Raw genomic sequence first — 15,621 nt, forward strand, 5'->3', positions numbered from 1 at the left:
AAGTAATGGAAAGTGGATTAATCCGTTCCAGACGGTCCGCGGAGTACTTAAACTGAAGCGTTCATAAACTGAAGCAAACTTTCCCATTGGAAGTAATGGAAAGTGGATTAATCCGTTCCAGACGGGTCCGCGGAGTACTCAACCTGAAGCGTACTTAACCTGAAGCATGGGTGTAATTGGTTCCGGAAGTCTGTTCATGAACTGAAGTGTTCATAAACTGAAGCGAACTTTCCCATTGAAAGTAATGGAAAGTGAATTAATCCGTTCCAGATGGGTCCGCGGCGTTCGTAAACTGAAAATTCACAAACTGAGGTGTTAATAAACCGAGGTTCCACTGTACATGCTTATTTTTAAGTAAGCCCCACTTGTTCTCAGGTAAGTGTGCAATGGACCACTTACCTTACTCTTCGATCATTGTGTATGTACCGATTTCAATGGGGCTTAACTTTGAGTTCAGGATTGCAACTTTGTAGCCTGATCTTTAAAAAATAAATAATTTTTATTAGTTTTCCAATATTTACCTAATATTACCCCAATTATACAAATACCAATTAATATCAAATTAATTCAAGATTTATTTAGAGTGGTTTCCCACACTCCGTGATCAGTGCATTCATCCAGTTCTTATATTACTGCGATTCGTATTCTTATTAACTTCAAATTACATTTCAATTGATGTATTAAATCTTTTAAATAACAACTTCATTAGTGATTTCTATTAATGTTGTTATATTATTTAACTTCATAGGATTTCAAATGGGGAGCTCAAATTATTAATATTTTTCACAGCATGTTTCAGTCTAAATATGTTCAGTTATGGATTCCTTGGCCTTTATCTGCTGTCCCGTCCTTGAAATCCTTACATTGTTGCTGCTGTGTATTCCCAGCTGAGGTGGAGCTGTATTCCCAGAGATTCTATATAGATGTAGCCTGGTGTTATGTATATTTACTTGGAAATAAGCCTCAAAACTATTGGTACGATTATTTATTATACTTTCCCCCCCATCCTTTGTCCCAAAGGAGCCCAGGCTGGTATGAAACAAAATATAGTTGCAATAATTAAAACAAATTAAGCATAATATCATAATAAAATATTGCTAAAACAAATAAATACAGTTGGTTTAGATAAACATGCGTAGTCTTGCAACCTTGTTGCAACAAATCCTTTGTATTTGTTTGTCTCTTATATTTATATTCTGCTCTTTGCCCATGGTACCTAGGATGTTATTCATGATTCTTCCTCCTGCCCCCCCTGTGCTTTTATCTTTGCAATAACTTTTTGAGGTAGGCTAGGGAGTGAGATTGTTACTGGCCCAGGATCACTGGGTGAGCTTTATGGCCAAATGGGGATTTGAACTTGAGTTTGCCAACTCCTAGTCAGACACCCAGACCATCATTTTACTCTGCTGTTCACTTAGAAATATCCCACTGATTTAATTGGAATTTATTCCCTATAATAATTCACTTGATTTCAGCCTCACAGGCTCAAAGAGTGATTTCACTATGGTAGCACAGAGTACCTTCCATAAGCTTTGACTGAAGTCCCAGCTGGACAAGGGTAACCTAACTTCTGTTGCCTATGCTCTGCTAAACTCGAGGTTAGATTACTGCAAAACATATGTGGCGCTGCCTCTGAAGACTGTTTGAAAACTTCAGCTGGTGCAGAATTCAGCAGCCAGGTTGCTTACCGGGGCAAGACGGTTTCAGTCTGTGGTGTAATACCTTTGATGGCCCTTGCACACACATGTAGTATCTCTTACAACCTTCAGCCAGCTTTTTTTCTTTAGACATGCTGGATAGCTCAGTCGGTACAGCATGAGACTCTTAGTCTCATGGTTATACTGTAGGTTCGAGCCCCACACTGAGCAGAAAGATTCCTGCATTGCAGGGGGGTTGGACTAGATGACCCTTGTGGTCATTTCCAACTCTACAACTCTATGATTCTATGTCTCAGAATAGTTTGATGACACAGCACACAGTTTGCACGCAGAAAGTTCCAAACCCCATCTAAGCATCTCCAGTTAAAAAAAACAAACCAAATGAGGAAAAATCTCTGCCCTAGACCCAGAAATAGGCCTCCAGATGCTGTTGGACTCCAACTCTCATCAGCCCCAGTCAATATGGTCACTAGTCATGATTGATGTGAGTTGTAGTCCAACATCTGGAAGGCACCATGTTGGGGAAGGCTGGAGTAGACAGTCCTTAAGTAGGAGAGCAAACAGCTTCACATCGCCTTATGTAATAATAATAATAATAATAATAATAATAATAATAATAATAATAATAATAATAATTTATTATTTATACCCCGCCCATCTGGCTGGGTTTCCCCAGCCACTCTGGGCTGCTTCCAACAGAAATATTACGGTAAAATACACTAATTTCTTAAAGATTAAAAGCTTCCCTAAACAGGGCTGCCTTCAGATGTCCTCTAAAAGTCTGGTAGTTGTTTTTCTTTTTGACATCTGGTGGGAGGGCGTTCCACAGGGCGGGTGCCACTACCGAGAAGGCCCTCTGCCTGGTTCCCTGTAACTTGGCTTCTTGCAGCGAGGGAACCGCCAGAAGGCCCTTGGCACTGGACCTCAGTGTCCGGGCAGAGCGATGGTGTTGGAGACACTCCTTCAGGTATACTGGACCGAGGCCGTAACCTCCCCAGTCTTCCAGTCTTCCTTGGGACTCACTCCCTTTCTTCCCTATCTTTCTGAGCATAAATTTCTCCCACATTACGATTTTTTGTCCAGGGAAGTATTTTGCAGAGATGCTCTTGTGAATGAAAATTTTCCGGTGGGAAGGGCCCCGATGGGGCATTATTGGCCTCCAAATGCTATTAATGTGACAGCTTATTGAGAAATGGTGTGTGTTTGATGTAATGCATTACCTATATGTTGGAAGCGGTGCACAGATTCGGGGAGGGGTGCGTGTGAAACATAAGATGGAGAGCGTGGCAAATGTTCTCTGCTTTAAAATTCATCACACCGACGCTGGTTCAAATTGCCCCAGCTGTTAACGCAGGGACCATTACAGTAATGGCCTCTGCAAATGAAGGAGAACCAACACACACACACTTTATTACCAGCGGGGTAATTTTCTCTTCATCTGTAATAGCAGCAGAGCCACGTATTGATCAGCCCATCAAGATACTAATCCTCTGTAAAATTACTTGTTATAACTGAAAATGTGTTAATCCAAATCAGCCTGTGTCCTGACTTTCTACTTGCTATTGAATACAGGCCATTAGATCGTTTATTTTTCATGATTTAAGGCCTTTAAACATTGATAACAGTTGGATCTTCTTTTGCGAGAATGGACACTTAATCTTCACTTATAGCCCAAGGATGTCTTCTGGTTTTAAACAGAACATCACCCACTTAATTAAAGAGCAGTGTCTGTCTTGGCAGTCCTGAATTATGTTGGTGCTTTAGGTTGCTTCGGATTTATGAAGAGGCTAAATATAAAACTGGATGTAAACCTGTGTGTTTATGTGTTTGTGCGCTGTAAATAAGGCCAGGATGCATCTTGCCCAGGTTTAAACACCTGTGGATACAAGGGTTATCTGGACGTTCTGAGGATGTAAGGTACTTAAAATAAATATATATATTGCATGTTTCCCTCACATTTTATTGAATTGTGTCTTACAAGGATAATGTTTCTTAGACTAATGCGTGAAAATCTACCTTAGAGTTAGTATTGCAGTGCAGTATAAGAGCATGAGCCCTGCTGGATATCTAGCATCTCCTACATTAGCCAGCCAGCTGCCTCTGGGAAGTCTGCAAGCAGGACAGGATTGCAAAAGCCTTCTCCTGCTATTGCTTTTCCCGCTGGAGAACTCACTGAAATAACACATGAACATAGAGTCCAAAGGAAAAAAGCCCTGATAACACCGTATTGAGCAAACTGAACAAAAACATGGTGTAAACTGAGGAAAAAGGAACAGATATGTTTTGTCTTTCTTAGTTCAGACCCTGTGCAGGACAGGGAGACATACAACTACATTAACACCGGAAAGCTGCCTTGGAACTACGCAGCCAATCAGAGTACGAGTTACCCCCCCCAGCAAGAATCATGCCACTCCGGTTGCTAGGCAACACCTTTCCCCATCCCCCTCTTGGACTTGCTGACCACAGAATTAACCCTTAAGGCACACATGGAATGATCTCTGTTGCTGCCCTTCCAACAGTCCCCTCAAATTGAATTCAGTGTGGTATGTTTCCTCCACATCTGGAGGAAGCCTATAGCTATCACTGCTCGTGTCATCCATATTGTTGGACACCCTCCATGAATTGGCTTAATGCCTATTAAAGGCCTCTAAGAAAGTGCCATAATCATGTCTCATGGCAGAGAACTGAATATATTAATTATGCATTGTGTGAAAAGGTGAGTTTGTATTGTTCAACCTGTTTAATTTTATTTTCCATTCCTTAAAGCAGGGAGGCAGGCTGAATCTTCTTTCAGCCTGAGGGCCACATTGGACAGCCTTCCTGGGACCACATTGGATGACCCCAAATTCTAGTACTATGAGAGAGGGAGGCAAAACTTATCCGTATCCACTTTCGCCACACTATGTGTTATGTTATGCACCTCTATCATGTTTCCCCCCCCTTACTCACCTTTTCCTTAACTAAAAAAAAGCCCCCACAGAAAAACCATGGGTGTTCAACCAAAAAGGATCTTCCAAAAAGGCACTCAGAGCAAAGTCTCTGACGAGGATCTTAATTATACTCGCCTTGCGGCTACTTCTGGCCACATTCACACCTTACATGTAAAGCGCTGTGATGCCACTAAACAGTCATGGTCCCCCTCCCACAAGAATTCTGGGAGCGGTAGTTTGTTAAGGGTGCTGAGAGATGTTAGGAGACCCCTATTTCTTTTTCAGAACTACAGTTCCCAGAATGTTTTAACCATCAGTCCCTCTTCCCAGGGAACTCTGGGAACTGTTGCGTGGTGAGGAGGGGAGAACGCCTCCTAACAGCTCTCAGCGCCCATTACAAACTACAGCTCCCAGAATTCTTTGTGGGAAGCCATGACTGTTTAAAGTGGTATCATAGTGTATCATGCAAATGCGGCCTCCGTGTTCCTATTTCTTTTCTTTTTTAATTCCAGAAGTTTTTAAGTAAGGGAAAATGTGCATTGTTTGTAGTTTGGCAGCTTTTCCTCCATTGTGCTATCATTACACGTGCATCTCTACTTCCTCAAAGAATCAATTCTCTTTGAATTTTGCTCAGTTTCATTGTCTCTTTTTATCAGCTCCTCATCCCACCACTTTTATTTAAGGTGATAAAGTTACTTTACTGCAACTGCGATTGTCACCTCTGCCCTCAGCTAATCAAATAGTTTAGCTGGAGGGAAGCATTTATCTCCTACTTCCATTATTATTATTTTCGTAGCTGTAAAGAGAATATATATATATATATATATATATATATATATATATATATATATAATGTCAGGAGAAGGCTGTAACGGTGAAACGAGGTATTGATCTGCTGTATTTGGCAATTTCTTTCTACCTCACCATCGATATCATGTCAGCCTCTGACTGTACTGTGGTTGACCTCACAAATAGCTCTTTATGTTCCCATTGGATTCAAATGATATACTATGCTGAAAACTAAATCAATGAATGATTATAAAGTTTTGAGTATTATTTCATGACCCTGAGGCAACCGGTGCTTCATGAGCTGAATGCTTGAAATGATACCTCGTGTGGTAAAGTAGTTACTGCTGTTTGTGGGGGACGCTGACCTGGTTCTCATGAAGGTGGTTTAGCGTGCATGTGAGCATCACCTCACTTGGTAGTCTTCAACCTTTTCGGACTCGGGATATACTGTTATAACCCAAAGTGCTTTGGGAGATCCATTTCTTAATTTCTACTATATATGTGTATGGTTGTTGTGCTACTGTTGTGACCCACCTTTGATCAGGCTGTATTGGGTCCCTGTTGAAGACCGATGCCTTAAAATGTTCCTTTCTGTAATCCCTGCACATAGAGAAACACCACGGAGGTGCTTAGGATAGGGAAGTGTCATTCCTAACTCTGATCTTGTGCCAGATGCTGAGTCCTTGGAGAACAAACCACTAGATGCTCTGTAGCCCAAGGCTCTTGCAGTACAGGGTCTCCTGGAACCAAGGCTGAAGATCCCCTTGAGGGACTCCCCTGTGGGGAGATCTGCTGAAAAACCCTTGGAGCTGTCAGAAGAGGAGGTGGAACCACCCCTCAGATCTTGGGGAATGCTGGTGCCAAGGGTCTAGGTCTAGATTAAAGAGTGACAGTGTAGCTTGTGTCTACGGACCTAGAGTTGTCAGTGTGACATTAGTATATTGGATTTGTGGGTACTTGGGGATTGTGATTGTTATTAGCATATAGGAAAGGCAGATACTTAGGGAATGAATTCACAATTAGCATGGGTCCTTGGAGAATCAGTTCGGTATGTAGGAAGGATGGGTATTTAGGGATTGGGGTTGCTATCAGCACACAGGGTAGTATGTAGTATCAGAAACTGAAGAACAGCATTGATGCAGAAGAAATATTCATGTATTTATAAATATCCTTGCCAGCACTTGCCTTCCTACTATCTTCCCTCCTTCATCACACATAATCAAGGTTGATGGGCTATTTATTTGAAGTCTCATAAAGGTCTAGCATTTTGTTTGTTGGCTAGAATTTAGTGTTGGGCATACATTGGACTGATACAAAGGATGGAAGGCAGTGATGTTTATATAATAAACAAGATACTTTTCTCCCCTCCCGCAAGTATTTTATATGTTAATGCAGGCAAAGGTAGATGAGTTCACATCACTTAAATGTGAACCACAAGCATGCAGATCCTTGGCTGCAAATGGTTTTAAAATAAGGTTATGCAAAGCAGTGGTGTTTTGTGTTTGATCATCTGCTAGGAATCATCATTCTTTCCAAGCTCTGCTTTGGAGGGGGAAAGTGGTAGTTAAATTAAGCTTGTTGATGCAATCTCTAATTGAAATTATTAGGATTTTAAAACAACAACAACAACAACAACAACAACACAGTGCAAAACATTGCTTCGATTCTGTAATAAATAAGGCCATCTTCTAATCTTAACACATTCACTCACCATGTCAGAGCTCCAACAATATAAGAATTAGCCAGGTTTATGGAAAAAGAGGTTCTCTTTTACTTTTTAACACCCTCATGCTAAAAGCCTTGCATGAAGATTCAAACCAAATGCAAGGAAGTAGGTAGTTCTTGCATAAGAGGTTTCACATGCAGAAGCAGGTGAATTGCAATGGGACAGGCGTAGGGAGTCTGTGGTTCTCCAGATGTTGGTGGATTCCAGCTCCCACCAGCCCCAGCCAGCTGTTGGGATTCATAGTTCAAGAACATCTGGGGGCCATAGATTCCCCAGCCCTGCTCTAAGACTTACAGCAGTGTGGTGTAGTTGTTAGAGCGTTGGCCCCATATTGTGACGACCCAAGTTCAACTCTCCATTCAGCAATGAATTTTCACTGGGTGACTTTGAGTCAGTCACTCTGGCATACCCTCTCAGCCTAAACCTGTTGGGAGGATAAAATGGAGTGGGGAAACCGCATATGCCACTCTGAGCTCCTTGTGAGATATAAATATCAGTCAATCTATAATGAAATGGTGTGGACCCTTGGGTAGGTCATTAGCAGTTGAAATTCTGTCACACCACTAAGTTTGCCCCTGACTGTTGCAGGCCAGAGTTCAGGTTGATCTCCCTCTCCTCTCTTTGCAAAGAAATGACACGTTAATGGGATTTTTAAAAGAAGTATGCTATTTACTGTGTAGCATTGACAATGCTTGAGATAGATTCTTAATGCACAATTGCTGACAAGATGTGCTGCTTGTTTCATGCTTGGATTGTGGCATCAGTGACAAACTCCTCATATAGTTTTCAGGCCCATTAATGACCGGGCTACAATCCTGTTTACCAGAGCGCACATCCTATTGAACGCAGTGGTGATTACTTCTGAGTAGGCACACATAGGTTACCAAAGTTTACTTCTAATAAGGAACAACAACAGGGAAACAACTGAATTATCCACCTTGCATTTTACGTTTGTTTGGCTGGTCTTTGCCTGTGATGAAATGTGGTCCTCATAATCAGAGTTGCTTGCTGAAAATGTAGATTTATTATTATTATTTTGCTGAGAGCAAAAACAAAAACATTTTGTTTTCTAAAATAAATCAGTTTTTGGAAAGCAAGTTTTCTGTTCCTTCAAACGAAAGAGAGACTAAAGGTGGAGGGGAAAGCTGCCAGTAGACTTTGTTTAACTGTATACTTTGCATGCATTTGTAATCTGAAATAGGAAAGGAAGGGGAAAAAAGCCCACCCTGCGCATAGCCCCACTTGAGCTAGACAGCTTGAATGGCATACTGTCAGTTGGGCTGTTCATGAATTGGCAGTGGTCTCATTTAGGACCTTCGGATATGTGTCTGCCTGGACAGAATGAGAGCACTTTGCATGTTCTTCCAAAGACAACCACTCCTTGCTGTTTTGCCGCAGGCAACGGAGCATGACAGTTGCCCTTCATTGCTGTCTTCTCTGAGCTTAACCTTTGACCCTCCGCTTAGTCGCCGTGCAACGGTTGGAGCAGGCCGAGATGTTCGTGAATTGACGGGCATCGGCCTGCAACGTGCTTGTCATTATTTGACTGTCAAGAGTAGCTTGCCATTGGGTTCCATCAAGGTTTGAAACCTATGTGCAGCAGCCCATATTACTTAACTTCCAGGGCTGTCAATGGGATGACCAAATGTGCATAGAAAAATAGGCATGTTGAATACATCTTGAGTCACATCATTGGAATATTCCTTTTCTTCTTTATGCCTTCCTGGTGCACGTACTTGCTAAATGTATTCGGATGGCTTTCTTGGGGCCATGAGGTTGAATCTGTTGCCAGAGTAGTGCTTTTTAAAAGAAAAAAAAGAAAAGGAAAGGAAAGAAATCTCTGTGTGTATTGGGGGAAAGCAGTGAACTGTTTTCTCTTGTGGTCTAAGTTTCAAACGGCACACGATTGAGATTTGAGCAGCTCTGCCAGTTAAATTCTCAGCTTCACTTACATATCCTATCAGCTTTCTAGCTGTCGGTGTAAGTAGCTAGATACTAGACCAGTGGTGCCTGAGCTTAGCTGTCAAAGTGGAATGTTCATTTTGAAGGACTCAGTAATGTGATCTAAGGAGGAGGGGGGAGAGAAAGAACGCATGTGGGGTCAAGCTTGTGCAATTCTGTGAACACTTTAAAATGGCAGAAGTAGTACTTGCTTCAAGTTTTGGTATCTTTATTGATTCCCTTTTCCTCTCTTTCTCTTTCCAGGGCTCCCCAGTTTTAGAAGCGGAATAAATTGTAGTCAATTAATTTTAAAGTGGTACAGGCAGCTTTTGAAAAGAAACCCAAGAGTAGATAACAGTGCTTAGCGGGGTCTGAAAGTTCAAGGCCTTGATGACAAGCACAGGATAGGCAGGGGAAGAGCAAGGGTTCCTTCAAGTCACCTGGTTCCATGGGTGTAGACAGGATTTGTGTTAAGGGGTGCTGGAGTTACATTAGAGGGGCAGAACCGACCTATCTTTTATGCAATTGGTCAGTTGGTTTAGTATTTTTATTTACTGTATTTACTTGTGGTTAGCTGTTCCCCCTGCCCCCCCCCCGGCTAAGCCCATGCCTGCTTCGAAAGTGCATACAGTATTTAAATTTTTTTAAAACTCTGCTGATGGCACATATCACATTGGTGCAAATGGGTAAATGTACTCAGCTGCAAATGCATTCAGATTTAACTAATTAAAAATAACCTGATTGGCTGAGGTTTATTTCTATTTGTATTCCACACTGGTTAGGATGGTGTGCGCATCTAGTAGCACCCCTGCCCCCCCAAAAAACAAAACAAAACTTTGAGATAGGTTAGGCAGGAGAGAGAGAGAGATCAACTGCCTCAGGGTCAAATAGTCAGCTTCCTTGCTAAGCTTGTATTTGAACCTAGGCCTTCCTTCGCTCCCTGCTCAAGCCCACCGCTCTCGCCACTGCCACATGCAAGTTATGAGGAACTTGTGACCCTGTAGATGTGACCCTCCATTGGCATCAGCCACTATGGCCAGTGGCACACCGCTTGAATATGTACTCCCAAGCTGTGAAACAGTTTGTTGAGAATACAGTATCCTTTTAGTTGTTACACTGGCAAAACATTATCCTGTTTAAGTGGTTGTGCAACTTAGTACAAATCTCTAGTAGGGAAAAGTTACATACTAACTGCAGCAGCCTAATATATATTGTATGGTATTGTTGGCCCTACAAAAATATTTACCATTTACCAGCTCAACCATGAGTTGTAAATTTGTTTTGCTTTTTTTTTTGAGCTTGAGTTTTATTTATGTTCTTTAACAAAACGTATGCACCGATTGCTTGATAGAGGACCTCTAACTGGTTTACAAAAGAGTAAGATTTTATGGTCTGGTGTAGAATTGGACCAGAGGCCTAGATTTATGGACTGGCCTTGTCTACACACCCCTCCCCCCAGCCATTTATGACTAATCCCCCAAAGTGATCAATAATTGAAGCACCATCAATAGCAATTTATATAAAACCAATTTCAAATCAAAGTCAGGCAACTCCCCATTTGCATGCGTTCGGCACGTGCACAGCCAGTGGCATGTGCGGTGCCTCGGAACACAACCCCTGTATAAATAGGGAGTTGCCTATACAGATAACATTATGTAGGTTCTGAGAACTATGCCATTATACTGGTGGTGGAATCAAACTACAGAGTCACAGTTTCTCATTTTTAGTAATTAATTGAGGAAAAATAGTCACCATGGTTGCCCAGAGTAATCAGACAGATCTCCTGGTCCCCAGAGGCAATAATAACCAAAATATAAGTGTGAGCAGGTGTCAGAGGAAGGGTGTGGCCAGAGGGCACGGGATGCGGTCTTCTTGCTTAAGCTAAGCAGGTTCAGATCTATTTAGTGTTTGGATGGGAGACTCCCAGGGAAAACTATGTATAAAGGTGGAATATATTCATCCTAAGTTAAATAAATGGGGGGTGGGGTGGGGAAACACCATTAGTCAAATAATAATGGAAGATATCCATTGGTGGTACACTGTCAGATTTTGAAATAGCGAGTTTTTTTTTAAAAAAAACTGTATGTTGCATGTGTTTTATCCAAACATTAAAACTGTGCTATACACTATTGATTATTACTAGAGTCCGCTGTCACCCTCTAGGTTATGACATGTCTCAAGTAAGGACACTCCAGAGATTGTTTGCCCATTCATCAGGCATCTCCCATTCTTCCATTTGCTCTCCTCTTCAAGAAGTAATCAGCAGTGTCCGCCCCTTTATGAGAGGTCAAAGACACATAATACTATGTTGTGCCTCTAGCACCAAACCAAAGGTGATATCTTGAGGGAAGCGGTCTGTTGTCAACTGCACTGTCATTGCACTACAAATGTTGGCATGTTAGAAAGGTTGAGACCTTTGTAGTGCTGATTTCCGAGGGCACAAATCTTTGCCTTTCCATCAGCTTTAATGCGCTTACAGTAAAATGTCTGTATTGGGTAAAATAGAAACTAAGACACCTCAAGGGTACTTGTTTTTAGTTTGGCTTCTTTGCAGCTGCAGATATAAAATGATGTAATTGTTCTCTTTGAAAGAAGGCGAATGACTGTGATGGAGTAGCTCAAGGCAGATGATACTGTCACCCCCTCAACCCTTTAGTATACGTGTTTATTTGTGTGTGTGATATAGGCGGAGATATTTCTGCTTCCTATAAAAACATTTGACATATCTATGACATAGCTGTCAAGTTCTCCCCTTTTTAAAGGGAATTTCCCTTATGCTGAATAGGCTTCCTCGCGAGAAAATGAAAAACTTGACAGCTATGATCTATGATTCTATGATCTGGCTACAGGTAAAAAAATAATAATACTCACGGGGTAGAAGCAAGACCACTATAGTCCATGCATTGGTAACTTTGAGGCTGGATTACTGCAATGCACTCTGTGTAGGACTGCCCTTGAGCCTGGTTCAGAACCTCCATCTGATGGCAGAATCCTGCAGCCAGATTGCTGATCGGGGTATCTGGATAACATATGACACCATTGTTAAGGCATTTGCATGGGCTGCCTATCTACTATCAAGCCAGGTTCCATATTTTTTTTATTAATTTACAAAGCCCTGAACAGCTTAGGTCCAGGGTACTTCAGGGACTACCTGAACCCTTATATCCCAGCTTGATAGCAAATTCATCCTTGTGACCTTATGTGGCCTTGTAGAATCCCACAATGGGCCAGTGAGAACTGAGCATGCTCAGTAAACACGGAATGCCACCTGACTGTTGGAGTGGGGAAACTGGGAAGCTAAACCCTAAACCTGAGCACTCCGTAGTGCAGCATTTTATTGTTGGTCTCGTACGTCCATTACAGTATAATGTTTTATCTCATCCTTTTTTGCTGCTATTGGAACGGCGTGATCAGATCAGTCACTGTGTGGCTTTATGTGTTGCCATCCAGTGCTACTGCCCTTCTTTCAAAATTGAGTTGGACAAATCTCATATGGGGTGGTCCACATTAGTTCACCTTCACTTTGGCCATAAGCAAAGTTTTCACAATGACTCAGTGGTGCAGGAGTCACTTCATACTACGGAGAAACCGTTGATGTCTTATCAGTGATGCAGAGTAACTTGGGTGCCTCCTCCTATTTGAACTCCCTGAAAGCCCACCTGCATGTTTGGAAATCTGGTAGAGAGATTCAGGATAGACAAAAGGACATAGCTATATACAAGTTGCTAATATAAGAGGTGGTGTTGGCTTTGATTAAGGCCCCATCAGCACATTAAAGAACACTTTAAAAGCCATGGCTTCCTCCCTGAAGAATCCTGGGAACTGTAGTGTATTAAGGGTGCTGAGAGTTGTTAGAGAACCGTGAACCCCTCACAAAATTGCAATTCCCAGAATGATTTAACGGTCAGTCCCCCTTCCCAGCCAGCCTGAAGTATTGCCATTCTTGTTCAGAGTTCCCTCTTCTGTGTCAGCATGTAATTTCAGAGCCTACGCAGCCTCCGTCCGTTTGGAAACATAGCTACACAGGAAGGGCCCTGCTTCATCAGATAAATGGTTGATTCCCATCCACATCGACTTCTTCTTTCTCACGGCAACCAACCAGCTGCATCCAAGAAGACCACATGCAGGGCATTATAGGAATAGCCCTTTCCTGCAAGTGTGTTGTAGTTGCAGGCATTCAGTGGTACATGAAACTGGACCCCTGTGGGCTTAAACATGATTTGGGCTTGGCCCCTGATATGTCTTACCCTTCAGATATTATGAGCTCTTTGAATACCATTGCTTGGAATTTCATTTTTCTTTCAGATGACTTGCAGTTGACTTTGGGAAATCATTTCACTCTACAGCTCCCTGCTGCTTATTGCTGCCAATGATAATAATAGTAGGTTGTATCCAGTGCTAATCCTACTCAGACCAACTAAAATTAATGGACATGGCTAACTTAGCTTCATTATTCCAGTGGGTCTGCTCTGAGTATAGCTTAGCTGGACACAGCTTCCCCAAGTGGTGCAGATTAAATGTTCAAGGTTGCGATCCTGTGCACAATTGTCTGGGAGTAATTCCTGCTGCAATAGTGACATTAACCTTGGAGTAAATGAGCATGGGATTGGATCACACGGCACTTGAGGTGTTTTGAAGGGAGAAAATGTATATGCCTCTTAAAACAAAACAAAATCAGAATGCCATATCAGTTTCTGTTTTGAGGAAGGCATCAACTGCTCTTTCCCCTGCTTTGGGTCGCACAATGTCTGGAAATGTTAACAAGAAACCTTTTGGAACGTTTGCTGACAGCTGTTGTGGCTTTCTGCCACGGAGCTTGCAAACAGCATATATCACATCTGTAGCTACCGACAATGGAAAGGTCCAGGACATAGGACACGCTGCTAGTTGTAACCTGAAGCAAATATAGTTGATGTGGCACAGTTCCCTTAATGTAGCAATGCAACAAATTGCAATGATTCCTTTTGTAATTGCAAAGTGTTATATGGAATTTGTAAGTGCGGCATATTGTCTAGTTTGATGGTGTGTTTGTCTTTGTCCTCCCAACAAATGAAGTGAGTAAAGCATATAGGCTATAATTTAATGGTCTGAAATTCAACAGGGGAGCTAATGTATATCGGTGATGAAAAACTGCAGATTAGCTTTTCTTAAATATATAAAGACTATGATGACAAAGTAGATATATTGTTACAGTTATTGCCTGGGCTCTTTATTATCACTCAATATGCCTCTTGTAATTTTCTCATTTGCAACTGTAGTTGAGTAATAGACAGAATTACTTCATCCCCTATTTGCTTTGCTTCAGAGGCTATGAAAACATTAATGCTAATATTATCATACACTTCATATGCGAGTTTATAATGCAGGGAATGGTAACATTTTATGTAATGTTTAAATTTCCATGGAATGGGATAAATAGAACTGGCAATCGTCTCGTAATGAATTCAGTTTAGCAAGCAGCTGGAGAATGGAAAAGAAGTCTGTTCCAGACCAAGGAAGCATACTGTCCCCATAGTGGTATTGCAGTATATGAATAAATGAAACACATCCAGAATTGCATAGTCAAACAGGCTATCTCCCCTCCCTTTTTCTTAGTTGGAAAACAAAGAAGTCTGAACATCCATTTTATAAACTTAATAAAGCAGGTGTGTTGTAATAGCTGTAAGTGGCTATCAATATGTTGGGTGATTAATGTGCTTCTGAAGGTTGAAAGATACATAGACATTAGATCTGCTAAACATGTCAGAATAACGGTTAGCAAATTTTCACATTTTACCTCCCGTGTGGTACAAATCAAGGGATGGTTTTTCAAGAGGCAAATAACCCAGTCCAGAAATTTATATGCACCGAGTTGTGAATGCAAAGGCATTTTAAAGCACTATTTGGCTCTGGAGATTTTATGTAGCGTGAGATCAGGAGTGGCCTTTGGCCTCTCTTGCTTCTCTCTACCTCTGCTAGTGAGCTTGTCAGAAGCATCTGGTATGTGCAAAATAGGATGCTAAAACAGTGTCCCAGGATATGGTTTGAAGGCACATGAAGCTGCTACCTAGAGGAAGCTAAGCAGGGCCTGGGTGTGGTCAGTGCCTAGATGAGAGAAACCACATGTTGCTGCCGTGGGGCCCATATAAGCACAAATATTGCTAAACTAGCATACCCTCCAAGTGCCGCTAAGCAGGATGACCACGATTTTCCTACAGCTGCCATGCATTCTACCTTGCTCCTGGGGTGCCCCAATATCTCACTGCCAGTGAATGGGGGCTGCAGAATCAGCTGCCAGGGTGGCAGCAGCATTGGGAAGGAGGCACAAGGGCTCCTTCCCAAAGCCTAGTTAGCATAGCCAAGCATTTGCCAACCTGCTTCCCCCCCCCCCAGGATATTCTGGGCTGATGTGTGTTGTAATATAGAACATCTGGAGGAAACCAGCTTGGCGAAGGTGCCAGAGCCCATATATTAATTTTGAACACCTGGGCATCCCTCACATTGCCTTTCCCCAGTCTTCCTGATATATGTTAGGCTAGGGCACAGTTCAAAGGAGGTAGGCTATGTTGCTGCAGAAATGTAATGGATTAATGAAAGT

At 42.0% G+C, this 15,621-nt stretch overlaps 1 protein-coding gene across 6 annotated transcripts in view; it reads left to right on the forward strand.

Moving 5' to 3' along the window:
* The window catches only part of FTO (FTO alpha-ketoglutarate dependent dioxygenase), a 249,524-nt gene that overhangs the window by 593 nt on the left and 233,310 nt on the right, over positions 1-15,621 (forward strand). The gene's annotated exons all lie outside the window — the stretch shown is intronic.

This window comes from Zootoca vivipara, chromosome 6 (genome assembly GCF_963506605.1).
Source record: "Zootoca vivipara chromosome 6, rZooViv1.1, whole genome shotgun sequence".
NCBI classification, from domain to species: domain Eukaryota; kingdom Metazoa; phylum Chordata; class Lepidosauria; order Squamata; family Lacertidae; genus Zootoca; species Zootoca vivipara.